We start from the raw sequence: 14,222 nt of genomic DNA on the forward strand, positions 1-14,222 counted from the left end.
TTAATTTGACCTAACCTAAACTCCTATTCTTATTTATCCCTTGGAAAACTTTTGCAGGCTTTCCCGGCATAAAACACTAACACCCTCTTTATAATTGCACAGGTGAGAATCCTTGGAGTCCAGGTCGTCTCCTCTCTTTTCCCTAATCCCAAATCAAACAAGTCTTTTTTGACTCTACTCCAAAATATATTCAGAATAAACCATGTCTTATCACCTTCACCTGATTCAAGTCCCCATCATTTTTCATCTGGTTTATTGTTAACAGCTTCCTAACTGGCCCCTCTTTCTACCCTTACTCTCACACAGTGTATTTTCAACACAGCAGCAAAAGTCATCTTTAACCTTATTCGTATTGTTCACTTTTCTGCTCAAGACCCTCCAGTGACTTTCTGTTTCACTCAAAGTCCTTACAAGGGGCTACAAATGACAGGACTGTCTGCTGCTCTTCTTATGCCTCAATCACCTCACACATGTCTCTGCCCTCGTCTCCTCCTCTCTCCCTCCCTTGCTCATTCTCTTCCAACATTCTCACCTCCTTTTTATTTCTGGAACGGGCCAGATCCTTTGTGTTTGCCATTTCTTTTCTTTTCTTTTTTTTTTTTTTTTTTTTGCGTTACGCGGGCCTCTCACTGTTGTGGCCTCTCCCGTTGCAGAGCACAGGCTCCGGACGCGCAGGCTCAGCAGCCATGGCTCACGGGCCCAGCCGCTCCGCGGCATGTGGGATCCTCCTGGACCGGGGCACGAACCCGTGTCCCCTGCATCGGCAGGCAGACTCTCAACCACTGCGCCACCAGGGAAGCCCTGCCATTTCTTTTTTTCTGGAATTCTCTTCACTGCAGATGCTCTCGTGGCTCACTTCCTCACCTCCTTCAGGTCTTTGGTCAAATATCACTTCTCAGTGTGGCTTTTCCTAATCACTCTCTAAAATTTGCCCACCTCCTTCTGCATCCTCACTTCACTCCCTATCCCTTGTGCACTTACCACATGGTACAGTGTATATTTTATTTAGTTATTTTCTTGTTACCTATTTATTTTCTTTCTCCCCTTCTTCTCCTATGTCCACTAGAATGAAAGTTCCTCGAAGGTGAGAATGTTTTCTGTGCCTAGAAAAATGCCTGAAACTAGTCGATGTCCCAAAAGTATTTTTTCATGAATGGTTTCCATTTTAAATAGGACGCTTAGAAAGTGTAAGACCAAAACCATAGAGCAAGTAAGCTGTGCTGCTGAGTCCGGAACCCAGGCACTCTGAGTCCCATGCCTTGCCAAGTACTCTTCACCTAGACCTGTTTACCAGATGCTAGAGTAGGACCTGGAGTGGCAGTGACTAATCATCCCTTGCTTACTTATAATGGTGAAGCTGGGATAGTTACAGGAGAGAAGTTGTACTTTCAATACAAATTGGAAAATAAAATGGAAACAGTGAGGAAAGGTTCTTAGAGCAGTTTTATGAATTCAGAGGCTGAATCATTTTTTTTCCATTTTAATTAAATTCATTTATTTATTTATTTTTTAATTTTTTAATAGATCTTTATTGGATTATAATTGCTTCACAATACCGTGTTAGTTTCTGTTGCACAACAAAGCGAATCAGCCGTATTCATACACATGTCCCCATATCCCCTCCCTCTTGAGCCTCCCTCTCACCCTCCCTATCCCACCCCTCTAGGTGGTCACAAAGCACCGAGCTGATCTCCCTGTGCTATGCTGCTGCTTCCCACCAGCCAACTATTTTACATTCGGTAGTGTATATATGTTGATGCTACTCTCACTTCGCCCCAGCTTCACCCTCCCACCCCATGCCCAGAAGCTGAATCTTAACAGATGAGTAGGAATAGCCAGAGAAGAAAAGAGGAGGTATTTTAGGTGATAGAAATAGCATTGAAAGTACATGGAGGTGTATAGTTGCATTTTATGTTCAGTGCCCTATTAGTGGGATGGAAAAAAAAAAACCATATAGGATTTGATAGAAGGTAAGACTGAGGCAAGAAGAAGAGTCCATATGGTGGAGGCTCTTGGGACCATGCTAAGTATCCTGATAGTGAGTTACGCAGGAGTTTAGGTGGTGGGGGGGTTCCTTGATTACACTTCTGTTTGCGATTGCCCACCCAGTGCCAAGTGTAAAGAGGGAGACCAGGGACTAGACCAGCACAGTGGTGCAGCTCAGTGAAAATGCCTGGGCAAAGACAGCAGTAGTAGGGATGGGGCTAAATGGGCAGAACTAAGAAATATTTGGCCGAGGAGTCAGGGCTTAATTAAGTGGAATTAGGAGTAAGGGCAGGAAAGCACTGAGAGTGATTTCCAAGTTTCTTGGCTTCTGCAACAGGGGTGGTGTTGCTGGACTAAGATATGGAACATGCCAGAGAAGCAGGTCTGGTGGGGATGACTTCAGGTTCATTGTCTGACACAGTGACTTTGAGATGCCTCAGGGAAATCCAAGTGACAAAATGAGTCTGAAGTCTAAAAAGAGATCAAGGCTGGAGATGCAGACATAGAGGTCATCTGCATAAAAGTGGAAATCAAACCCTGAGAATGGATCAGACTGCCAAGGCAAGAATGGGGAACAGGGAGCAGTGGGTGGAGAATGTTGGGGAACATCAGGTGGGAATGGCTGCAGGAAAGAGGGCTGGATGAAGAGGAACCTGCCATGGCAACCAAGAATCAAAAGTCGGAAAAGTGGAAGATGCCTAGGGGAGTTTGATGCAAGTGACAGAAACAGAACACTTAAAAAGGGCTGAAAAATTTTAAAGGGAAAGTTTCTTCTGGAAAGGTCAGTTCTAAACGAATGATGGAAGCAGATGCCTTATGGAAGAATAGATGAGAGATGACAAATCACAATAATTTTCCAAATTATTGGATATAAAGAGAGAAGTGGAGTAATATCAAGATGGCAGTGCAAAAAGTGCTTTGTTTCATTTTTCAAATGAAATGAGAAGGTGTGTTCTAGGTTGGTATTTATCCTATACACATTGAAATTATTCACTAGTTGCTTATGGCTCCTACTAGATCCGATAGGCAGATTTATCTATTCTGATTCCATGGTGGAATCTATTCCGATCTATTCAGAATCTAGAGTCATCAGTCAGTGTCCAGGGTCATTGTTAAATATTTTTTTTATTCTCCTTAGTGTGTTATAGTGTGTTAAAGGGAAGAAAGTAGAAAAGGAACGGCTGAAGATATGGAAAAATGGCAATTATTCATAGCAAAGGTTAGCAAACTATGGCTGAGAGCCAAATGTGACCTACTACTTCTTTTTGTATGACCCTCAAATAACGGTTTAACGTTTTTTAACGATTGAAAAAATGAACATTTCATGACCCATAACGATTTCATGAAATTCAAATTTCAGCGCCCATATATAAAATTTTATTGGAACACAGACAAATCAATTTGTTTACATACCGTCTACAGCCGCTTTTGCATTGCAACAACAGAGTTGAATAGTTGCGACAGAGACCATATGTCTTGCAAAAGCCTAAAATATTTGTTATCTGGTTTATTACAGAAGCACTTGTTGACCACTGATTTATAGTACAATTCCTGAGAAGAGAGAGGGAGAAGATGGGATCAAGGGCACATGCAGAGGTATTGGCCTTGAACAGGAAAAAGGATGCTTCATCCTACAAAACGGGGAAAGGATGATAGGATTGTGCAAATATAAACAGTTTTGTAGGGGCTGGAGGAGAAAGAGGAGGGGGCTCGTCCCCACCACATACACCCCACGCTCTAAGTGAAATGTGTTAGCTCCCATCGATCATGACATTCTAGAGGACAAAAACTGTGTCGTATTCATCTCTGTCTTCCCCACAGCTTTCAGCACAGAACCTTTCTTTCAGCCACTCTCACTAAATATTTAATTGAATCCCAGGTGAAACTCTATTATAAGCACATTCCTAGAAACCTCTGCCTTTAGGGCCTTGCATTTAATTCTCTTACTATCTGAGCCCACATTTATTCAAGTTTGATGTTTTGTTTAGAGGTGTAAAGAAAATGGAAGCTGACTTCTTATTCAGTTAATTTCCAGTTCACTAAATGGAGTCCGTATAGTCAGAAAGAGTTAATTTTCTTACTAAAATTGGCCTGTTTTTCCCTTTTTTCAGGTGAAATAGTTTTGTATATCAGTAAGGTGTTTTAAGAATAAATATTATACAAGTATAAGTTATTAATACAGATTTTTTAAAGCTACTAACAATGTAAAAAGAAAATAGGAACCACAGGAAAAGTTTAAAAGTTAAAGGGGAAAAATTATTATAGAGTAGCATCTATGACAACCCTTAGTTATTTTATTTAGCCAGCATGGTGAGTTTTAAGAGTTTGAATTTTAACACGCTTGGGTATACACTACTCATTCACTGCCATTGTCACAGTTGCTACTGTCTTATACCTGCTCATACAAATATATTGCCAGCCCAGACCCGAAAAGTACTTAAATTTATAATTGCTAATGAAGAGTTATCTGAAAGCATAGAACAGTACAGATGACCAGCTTGAGGTTTATTTTCATCATGGCTTAAATATACATGCACACATATACATACAAGAATATTTACATGAGTATACATAAATTCACCCCAATCAGCCAAATCATCAGCTCTCCCTTGTTTACTTAAAATGTAACAGCATGACAATGGTAATCATATTACAATATATAAATATATCAAACCAACACGTTGTACACTTTAAACTTTCACAATGTTATGTGCCAATTATAAGTCAACAAATAAATAAGCACCAAAATAAAAAGAAAGTAACAGCATGTTTGTGAAAGTGTCCATTTTACCTATTAATCTATTGTGAATGTGAAAATTAATTTTGCAAACACTCAGTTATCTAATGTTCTTTAGCCTCCCAATAAATCTTTCCATCTCCAAAGGGAACTATACATGTGACGACCTATAACGATATTCATCTTGGCATGATCATTCTTATAGTAATCTTCTAGTAAGGCATAGATTGCTGAAAAGAATACTCTGAAGTGACTGATGATAGAGTTATAATGCCCAGTGACAGAGAACATATCTATACATTCAAAGTAATAGTAACTAGGCACATTTACACACTCCCAGGCTGCCGCCTCTAATCTAGAAACTTGTCTAACAGATGTAAAGTACAGCACAAACTTGCAGTAAAATGATGTGTCAGGAGCTTTGGGGGAGAAAAAGAGAGAGAGAGAGACAGAGAGAGAGAGAGAGAGAGAGGACATGTGCAAAGGAAAAAAAAGCAAAATATTTTGCCTATTAATCAATTCCTATGGGATATGAGAATTGGAAATGGGAGTTTTTGTTTCTTCTTTCCAAGTGCATTATTTTTCAACAAATACAAAATTTTGGTTCTTTGCCACTTTCTTCAATAAATCACTCTTGTACCAGAAAAAATTCCCCAAAAAAAGCAGTGCGTGGTCTGTGAAGGTGACAGAAACAGCAATAAAAATAGTCCGTTTAACTGTTGATCTCTATTGATAGAGGTGTACCTTTAAGATCACTTGTTCTAAATGGTGTCAAACTCCTCATAGGTAAAGGCTAGGAGAAACAGGATATGGTTGCAGCTGAACATGCTTTTCATTAAGTATCTTACTTTAGGCTTTCTATCTGAACAACATTTAAATGCATTAGACCAGGATAAATGTTGGGAAGCTGACATTTTTTTAAAAAAATGAACAAAACATAATTTATTAGCAGACTGTTCTCTGGAAGGAGTCCCCGTTATTTACAAGTAAAGAAAAGGGATGTATAATAGAACTAATAGTTGTACTAATGAGCAAAATCAGGTTCTATTGTCACCATTTAGTTTTGACACATTAGAATTTAAGGGAATATAACTAAATTGAGATCTATAAGAATAGGAAAAATGTTAAATTTGCATTTTAAGCCATCTTTCTAGTCTCCTATTTGTCCCATATTATGGAATTACTCTGCATGTGATACTTTTTCAAACCTAATATCATTTTTTATTCATCCTTATCCAAGGACAAAAGGTTAGAGTTAGGTCCTATTTCTTGTCTTAGAGAGCTCACAAACTATTATTTTATCTGGAAATTTCCTCTTATTAAGTGATGGGATCAATGGACTTCTTCCCTAAAAATATATTTTAATAGGAGTGTCAATTTTATATAGTATACATATACTCCCAGGAGCAGAGGAAGTTGCTTAGTGACTTCTGTAAAGCTTTTTTGAAAATGACCCATGGTACTGGTCTACGTACTAAGAGAATCAGGGAGTTACGACTGCTTTTTAGCACTCACCTCAACCATACTTTTCATAATACCTGTGAACAATCCTTATATGCCCATCTCTTTTCCAGCATCTTCGTCTATCATGTTATTCTATAGCCAACCCAAGCTGTATGCTATCTTTTCTCTCTACCCTTAAGCAATGTGCTTCTCACTGAGTGATTCCATACATGCCCTGCAGCCTCTTTAGGTAGACAGTGTCTACCCAAACCACCGGAAGCCTGGCTACCATGCTGAGCTTGAGTTCTTCAAATCACTCTGTTTCTGATAAGAAGAAAAGCAACACAGTAATCAGGTGATAAAGTACTATTTAAAAGCAAAGCTCAGAATATCTGTGTATAATTTGGTTAACTACTTGATCAGATATGAAATGCATGTCCGTATGGCAAACCAGACTTTTTCCCGTTATGTGCTTGGCTTGCAGATCTACTCTGTTAGTGATTTGTCTTTAATCTCTAAACTGTGTATTTCACTGGTGTTTATGATATGATTTGGCTCACTGAAGCTTAAACCTTTGAGGGGTAAAAAATGCTATTATTTTTATATTTAGTTATAGCTGTCCAGTTTCACACAGTGCATTTAGGAACAGGAAACTTCCCCTTAAACACTATCCATTTATCGAACATATAAAAGGAAAGACTTTAATTCCTTATAGTAGTTACTAAGGGCTACCACTTGTCAAATACATTTCTGCCGTTAAATAATAAAAAGCCAGAGTGTTTGAGTGAAAAGAACACTAGTCTAAGCTAAGAAAGTGGCTACTTGAAATATTTATGCCTTACTTTTCCCACCAGTAAAACTTCTTCCTTGCATGGGTACTTAAGGATGAAAAAAATATTTAAAACACCTCAGGAGAAAATTCAAGTCCATCAAAAGATTGAATAAATTCAAGTTACCCAGCAAAACCCTCTCAACGGTCATATGAAATTGGACTCATAAAGGGAGAATGGTTGACATGTTTTTTTCTTCCTCTCCAAGAATGATTTCTTACTTTTCCAATTCAGTAATGATTCTTCTGTTTATTCTGTGCTCTTGATATTCAACAAAAAGTCATTTCAATCTTGGCAATATATTCACTGAAACCGAAAATGAACTGTTCATTTGGGTTTCATTCTCTCTGCAAATATTATAAAATCACATTTATTCTCTCTTCTATAAATGTAACACCAATATTTATAAAATTCTTGCAATACAGGCCACATTATATTCTCTTTTGTCCTATGAAGTTCTCCACAAGTAAACTGAAATCTTACTATTTTCCATAGCACAGTATGTCCCTTGCCTCAAGAGGAAAGAATAGACAGTTGTGATAGACAAAAGCTGAGTAAGAAATTTCTACTTCATAAACCCTTTTTCCTTCTGGTCCATCTGCTGTAGATTTGATGCGGGAGGATGTTCTCATCATCAATCAGTGTCTCAATAAGTATTTCTTATATTAATGGCCATTAAAGTCTAGTGAACTTAATGTTGAAAAAATATAAATACAAAGCTCTTCTATATGTAATATTAGTGTGTGGAAATTTTAGTCTATCTAGCATACTTTTATTTAACACATGTCATGAATTGACAGAAAGCTTCTGTTTACAGAAATAACATTCTTAAAATAGCTTACCTATTGGCAGACATGTTGATCCAAAACGTGAAATGTTTGTGAAGGCCCATTAGCAAAGCCTGAATACCTCTTGATGTGCAAGTATCTGTACTCTAAAAGAAACCTACCTTTGACTTCAAAGAGACTATGTTAGACAAATAAGTACGTGCAAAATCACAGGCACTGCTCTTGGACATGGGAACAGTTGAAGCACATCTCTTCTGTATTTGGAAGAAAAGGAGGGAAGGGAGAAAAGCTGTTGGCAAAGGGGGTAGTAATGATGATTGGTACTTGAGGAAAAGGTCCAAGACGTTTTATCAGTTGCAGGAATTTTTAACAAGGCTGAAAATGTGTTACCAGCTGTGGAACAGCTATCAGAGGAGAAAAATTGCAAGGTATCCTGTCTGATCCAATTCCCATAACCCTGTTGTGACGGGTGGGAGGAGGAAGTGTGTGCAATATCTCCAGCTCTTCATTTGTTTTTTATTGAAACAAGCTCAGAAAACACAAACTGGAAGCTGGTGTTAAACAGTAATTCTGTCCTCTAAATAACAACCTGCATGTTGCCAGCATTATCAAACATTATAAAGACAGCTATCTAAAAGCTGTGTACACCTTATGTCTATATTCTAAAAACATTTTTGCAAGAACTTGTGCAATAGCATTGAGCATCTCTGGTGTGAAAGGCTTGTGGTAGGCACTAAAGATATAAATATGAATAATGTGGAGCCTTTATCTTTGAGATCCCAGTTTATTGGTATCTTTCTAGAAATGTAGACACATTAATACAGTATGATGTTATAAAGTGGATAGTAGAGTACTAAAAAAAAGACACATGAAAGAGAGAGAAAGGAATGGCCTTTTCTCTCCATGTGCAAAGGATATGGAGATAGGTTTTAAAAGGAGGGCAATTTTGAGCTAAGTCTTAAAGGAGAGGCAAGAGTTGATTGATGAGGGAAATAAGAGTATAAGAAATCAGAGGACCATCTCACAGTTAATACTGGCCTCTGGACTGAGAATAGGCTTCTATTCCAGATTCTCCTATTTATAGCTAAAGATTTATGGGTCATTACAGATTAAAAGTTGCCCCTCAAATTGTTGCCTGGGAAACACTCTCCAACTATGTTATGATTGGTTCTTTTCCAGTATACAATTAATAACTATAACAAAACTGACAATAGTATATTTAGGTTCAGAAGTTTCAGCATCATTTCTCTCTGAGGTAGCAAGAAAGCAAGAGCTCCACTCCTGGACATTTGCTTTGCAGGCACTCTCCAAACGTAAGGAAAATTTAGTATGAATACATCAATATTTTCCCAATTAGATGTTTTTACCTCAGGCTTTCCAATTTTTCTGCTGTTAAATTTCAACCAGAACTACATAATGCCCAACTATAGATTTTTTTTTTTAATTCTCAGGGTCTTCTTCCAGTTTAAACATGTATCTCTTACCTCTAGTGCCCTTACCATTTTTTGTGAAAATACAATCTCTCTCCTCCAGGCAAGTAAAATAATTTATCATAATGTAGGGCTCAGCAGCTAGGTCAGAAGTAGGGTTACTCTACTCACTGAGACCTTCTTGTGCCACCTCCAGTCACCCCTTCTCATCCACTGCCACTGAGAGAAAGCATGGGAGTAGATATGTGAATCTCTTTGCAGTGCCTCAAAAGTGAATTTAGAAAAGCAGTGCAGTATGTAGTTGCTTAAAGAAAATGTTGAAAAGGAATCTGTTCATCAATCAAAAGAAATCACATCTTTAACAAAGCTGGTAGACAGGATGGCATCATGTCCAATCCAGCCTAAGGGTGGAGTGTGGAGGCAGAGTTCCATTTCCTTCATATCTAAAGGCTTAAACTTAACAGCAGTTGAAATTGTTTGAACAATACCCTTATTTGAAGAATCTAGGGGCAAGACGGGAATAAAGATGCAGACCTACTAGAGAATGGACTTGAGGATATGGGGAGGGGGAAGGGTAAGTTGGGACAAAATGAGAGAGTGACATGGACATATATACATTACCAAACGTAAGGTAGATAGCTAGTGGGAAGCAGCCGCATAGCACAGGGAGATCAGCTCAGTGCTTTGTGACCACCTAGAGGGGTGGAATGGGGAAGGTTGAGGGAGGGAGATGCAAGAGGGAAGAGATATGGGAACATATGTATATGTATAACTGACTCACTTTGTTATAAAGCAGAAACTAACACACCATTGTAAAGCTATTATACTCCAATAAAGATGTTAAAAAATATATATATATATCCTTATTTTAAAATGCCTTTCTTACCATTAAATTAAGTTAGCATAATTAATTTTAATATAAAAGTTCTAATGTTATTAATTTTACATTGTATCAGTAACAGGAAACAGAACACTTGTAAAATATAGAAAAAGCCAAAGTCAAAAATCAAAATCACCTATTAACTAACGTCCAAAAGATAACTATTTTTTATGATTTTGATTCTACTTTTCTAATTATTTTATGCTTATATATACTTAAAATATTGAGCCCACAGTGTGTATATTGCTTTAAACTCACACATAGTCCCTTAATTCCTTTAATTCCTCTCCAGTCTTCTTCTATACATATTAGTTTTAATCATGTTTCTTTATATTTCTGGGAAATTTCTTCATTAATTATTATTTTTTAAACATATGTATTGTTTTTACATAGTCAAAATACTGATTTCAATGGCTATCTGATATTCTACTACATTGATAAATATATATTAAGTATATTTAGGTAATTTAAAGTTTTAATTATTGTGTGATTTCTTGAAATAGCTTTGTATTTAAAAACCTCATTCTTCTTCTCACCCATTAAACCATAAATTTATTGCTGCCACCTGTTTCCACAGTGGCCATAGAATATAGTAAATTAAAGTAAAGGGAAAATGGAATAATGTAGACATAGGTGTCCTAGGTCAAAGAAATACTGTATAAATAAAATGTAATAAGCATATGTAGACAACCTTAAAGTCACCTCACTGTGAATGGCTGGGAAACAGTAGCAATATAATGCCTAATTTTGTCTCAGCCATCATAATTGCATGTTCCATAGATAACTATCAGTAATTAAAGAGGCAAAGATCCAAATCTTGCTTTGGCTTTGAAAGAGTAGCCATAGCTGTGGTATCTCCAGTTGTCAGCTAAAGTTATCAGGAGTTACAGTATTCAGATAAAATGTATTTACCATTCTCTCTATTCTTAATCCTACATAAGAAATTCTTAGAATATCTGGAGTTTAAATGAGACTGTGATCAAAACTTGTTTTTACTGTTTATTTACAAGGCTAATGGCTTTTCTTCAATGGCATGTTGATGTTCTAAACTAAGACAAGTGTGACTAAGACAAGGTTCTTTAGCCTAACGACCGAATTAAATAACACCACCTTCCAATACGAAGGAACACATATGCACTATGATCATATGCGTACATAACAATCATATACTAGTATAATAAGGGTGTATAATTTCCTTCCCTCCAGAGATAAAAATTAGAGCCAAACATGCTTGGATCATGGTTTCATGTAATAATGCTCTTTGATAAAACAGACATGAATAGTGAATACTAAACAGGAAGCTGACTATATGAACAAGGAAGAAAATGCATGCCTCATTTCAAAGAAGCCAGTCACTAGCATTAATAGCAAGCCATGGGATTAAGCTCATTAAAAAATTTGCCTAAAGGAGAAATCTAATTTGTTTCTTGTATTTCTTCATGTCGTATGTTTAATATAAAGCATAGAGGTGGATTTTGTGATCTGGATCATGACTTTAATCTGCATAGAACACTTTAATATAGTTTCCTTATCTGAGTACCACAATTAAGTTCAATTGATGGTATCCCAGATTTGAAGTTTGATTGTGAAGTTGTTTTTCTTTCCTTACCTTTAATCAGGCCACTGAGAGAAATTCTGTTCTCTTAAAAGTTAGCTGTGATGGAGGGAATTGTTTATCTAGGTAATCGATTTTGTCTATGAGCTCCTCTACCAGGCATTGAGCACTCAGAGGTCAAGAAGGAATCTTTGTGTCCTTAGAACCATGTACTTTTGCCAGGTGCATGGTAGGCATTCAATATTTACCACTGAGTGGCTCCATATCTGATATTCCTCTTGTATTTCTTTCTTTCTTTTTTAATGTATTATTATCTTTAATTAAGTACAAAGACTTTCCCAATCATGTCACCTAGAGATCATTTTATCCACTGCTCTGTTTGGCCGCCAGTCTCTTGTCTCTCTTCTCAGCAATGGTAAGGCAGATACCCCTTCCCTGGGGAAGAGAGATCCATGGTTTGTTGTTTTTGCCAATAACGAAAATGTTGGAGAGCCAGATGGCAAAGCTGTTGCCATTGGCATCCTTCACATGAACTATATCAAAAGAAACAGAATGTCTTTTCTGGCTGGTGGTCACACCAGTTCTTCCCAGGTTAGCATCTCCAGTCACCATGCTCAGGTTACCAGTGTCAAATTTGACAAAATCAGTAAACTTGCCAGTCTCCAAATCAACTTGAATGGTGTCACTTACCTTGACAAGGGGATCAGGGTAGCTGATGGTGTGAACACCATGGGTCACCAGATGAGGGATTCCTTTTGTGCCCACAAAGATCTTTCTCACTTTGCACAACTTATACTTGGCCTCCTCAGGTGTACTATGATGAATAGCAAAGTGATCCTTGGTGTCATGGATCAGACGAAAATTCTCTCCAGTCTTGTCAATACTGATGACATCCATAAAACCATCAGGGTAGGTTATATCAGTGCGAACCTTGCCATCAATCTTAGTGAAACTCTGCATGCAGATCTTCTTTACTTCATCTTCTGTTAAGGCATACTTATGTCTGTTCCTTAGGAAAATGATTAGGGGGAGACATTCCTTCAGCTTGTGGGGACTTGTAGATGGACAAGGAGAAAACACACTAGTCAGTTTATCCAATGCTTTGGAGTTTCTACACAATTCAGGTGCTTCTTGGGACCACGAGCCATGGCTGCACTAGGCATGAAAAGAGTTCTTCTTATATTTCTATCCTTGGTTACTGGTATCATCATCCATACTGTCTCCTAAATTAAAAATCCTAGATTCAGGGTTCCCCCTCACTCCTACTTAAGTATCTGTTGATTTATTTCCTTAATATCTTTCCTCTCCATCCCCAGGGCTACCACTGTTTTCATTCAGAGCTTTATAACTTTTTTCTAGGATATTTCAACTGTCTCATTTGGCCTCCTTTCTTCTAGACCCTCTCTCTAATTCTTTCTCCTGAGTTACCTAATAAAACACAGTTGTAGTCAAGCCACTTAAACATCCCCTATAAGTACAAATTGATTCTTAGTTGAACTCCAAACAACCCAGCATTACAAATGCACAATCCCATATCAAGGTCAAATAACGTTACCATTTTCACAGTGAAAGTTTTAGTTTCTTTCACGTATACATTAGTCATGCCTCAGAATCTGTATAAATTATAGCTCTTCTTCCCAGAATACCCTTTTCCTTTTCCACAAAAGAACTCCTACTCATCCTTTAAGATTTATTTTCCATGTCACCTCCTCTATGAAGCCCACTGTGACTACCTTAAGTGATACCAGTAGAGCCACACTGCATTAAAGCCATACTACCTGGATTTGGATACTGACTCTGTCACCTTGGCAAGTCACTTAACCAGTCTATGCCTTAGTTGTCTCATAAATGAAATGGATATGGTAAAAGTAATTACCTCATAGGCTTGTTGCAATGGTTATATGAATCAATTAATACATGTAAAGTAAAACACTTCAGTCTCGGTTAAGTGTTTGATAACTGTTAGCTATTTTTATATAGTTTATTCACTCCTGTCTTTATGTTCTTATATAATTTTCAATTAGAGAATGTATCCCGTTATGCTGTATCTATCTCTTTATATAGGTCCCTACCTCTAGATGGAAAGCCACTTAGCTTTAAGACTGTGACTTATTCATCTCTTTAACCTGTCAGAGCACCAAACCAGATTCTGAGCATATAGTATTCAGTGAATGTAAAATGAATAAATGTGTGAGTGAATGAATGAATATACAAACTCAGGCAAATAATAGGCCAAAACTGTTTCTGTATGTGTCTGTTACACATATCAAAGTGGATTCAATCTATTAGCCAAGCATCTATAGACTTGTATTGGTGAAATAAAATATAGGAAACTCTTTCTTGTGCCTTGAACCCCAAAGCAGTGTCATAGCCCTTTTAGTTATGATGTAACCTTCCCATTGACGTGGAAAAGCCACTGGTCCTATTAAATTATTATTTTTTTTCTTTTTTACCTACTCAGTTCCCATTTGCTTTTGCATATGCTGTTTGACTCCATATTTTTGGTCCCAGGTTAGACATCTACTTCATTAATAAGAAGAAATCATTATAATCAACTCTGATGGTCACTAAGA

At 37.3% G+C, this 14,222-nt stretch overlaps 1 protein-coding gene and 1 pseudogene across 2 annotated transcripts in view; one reads left to right on the forward strand and one right to left on the reverse strand.

Annotated features, from left to right (window-relative positions):
- The window catches only part of CSRNP3 (cysteine and serine rich nuclear protein 3), a gene marked incomplete at both ends in the record, with an annotated part of 181,734 nt that overhangs the window by 75,273 nt on the left and 92,239 nt on the right, over window positions 1-14,222 (forward strand). The gene's annotated exons all lie outside the window — the stretch shown is intronic.
- LOC307056762 (small ribosomal subunit protein eS4-like) lies at window positions 12,013-12,797 on the reverse strand (annotated as a pseudogene). The gene has a single exon. The product of its transcript is annotated as a small ribosomal subunit protein eS4-like (transcript).

The sequence above is a fragment of the Hyperoodon ampullatus genome (assembly GCF_949752795.1).
Source record: "Hyperoodon ampullatus genome assembly, chromosome: 8".
Lineage (NCBI taxonomy): Eukaryota > Metazoa > Chordata > Mammalia > Artiodactyla > Ziphiidae > Hyperoodon > Hyperoodon ampullatus.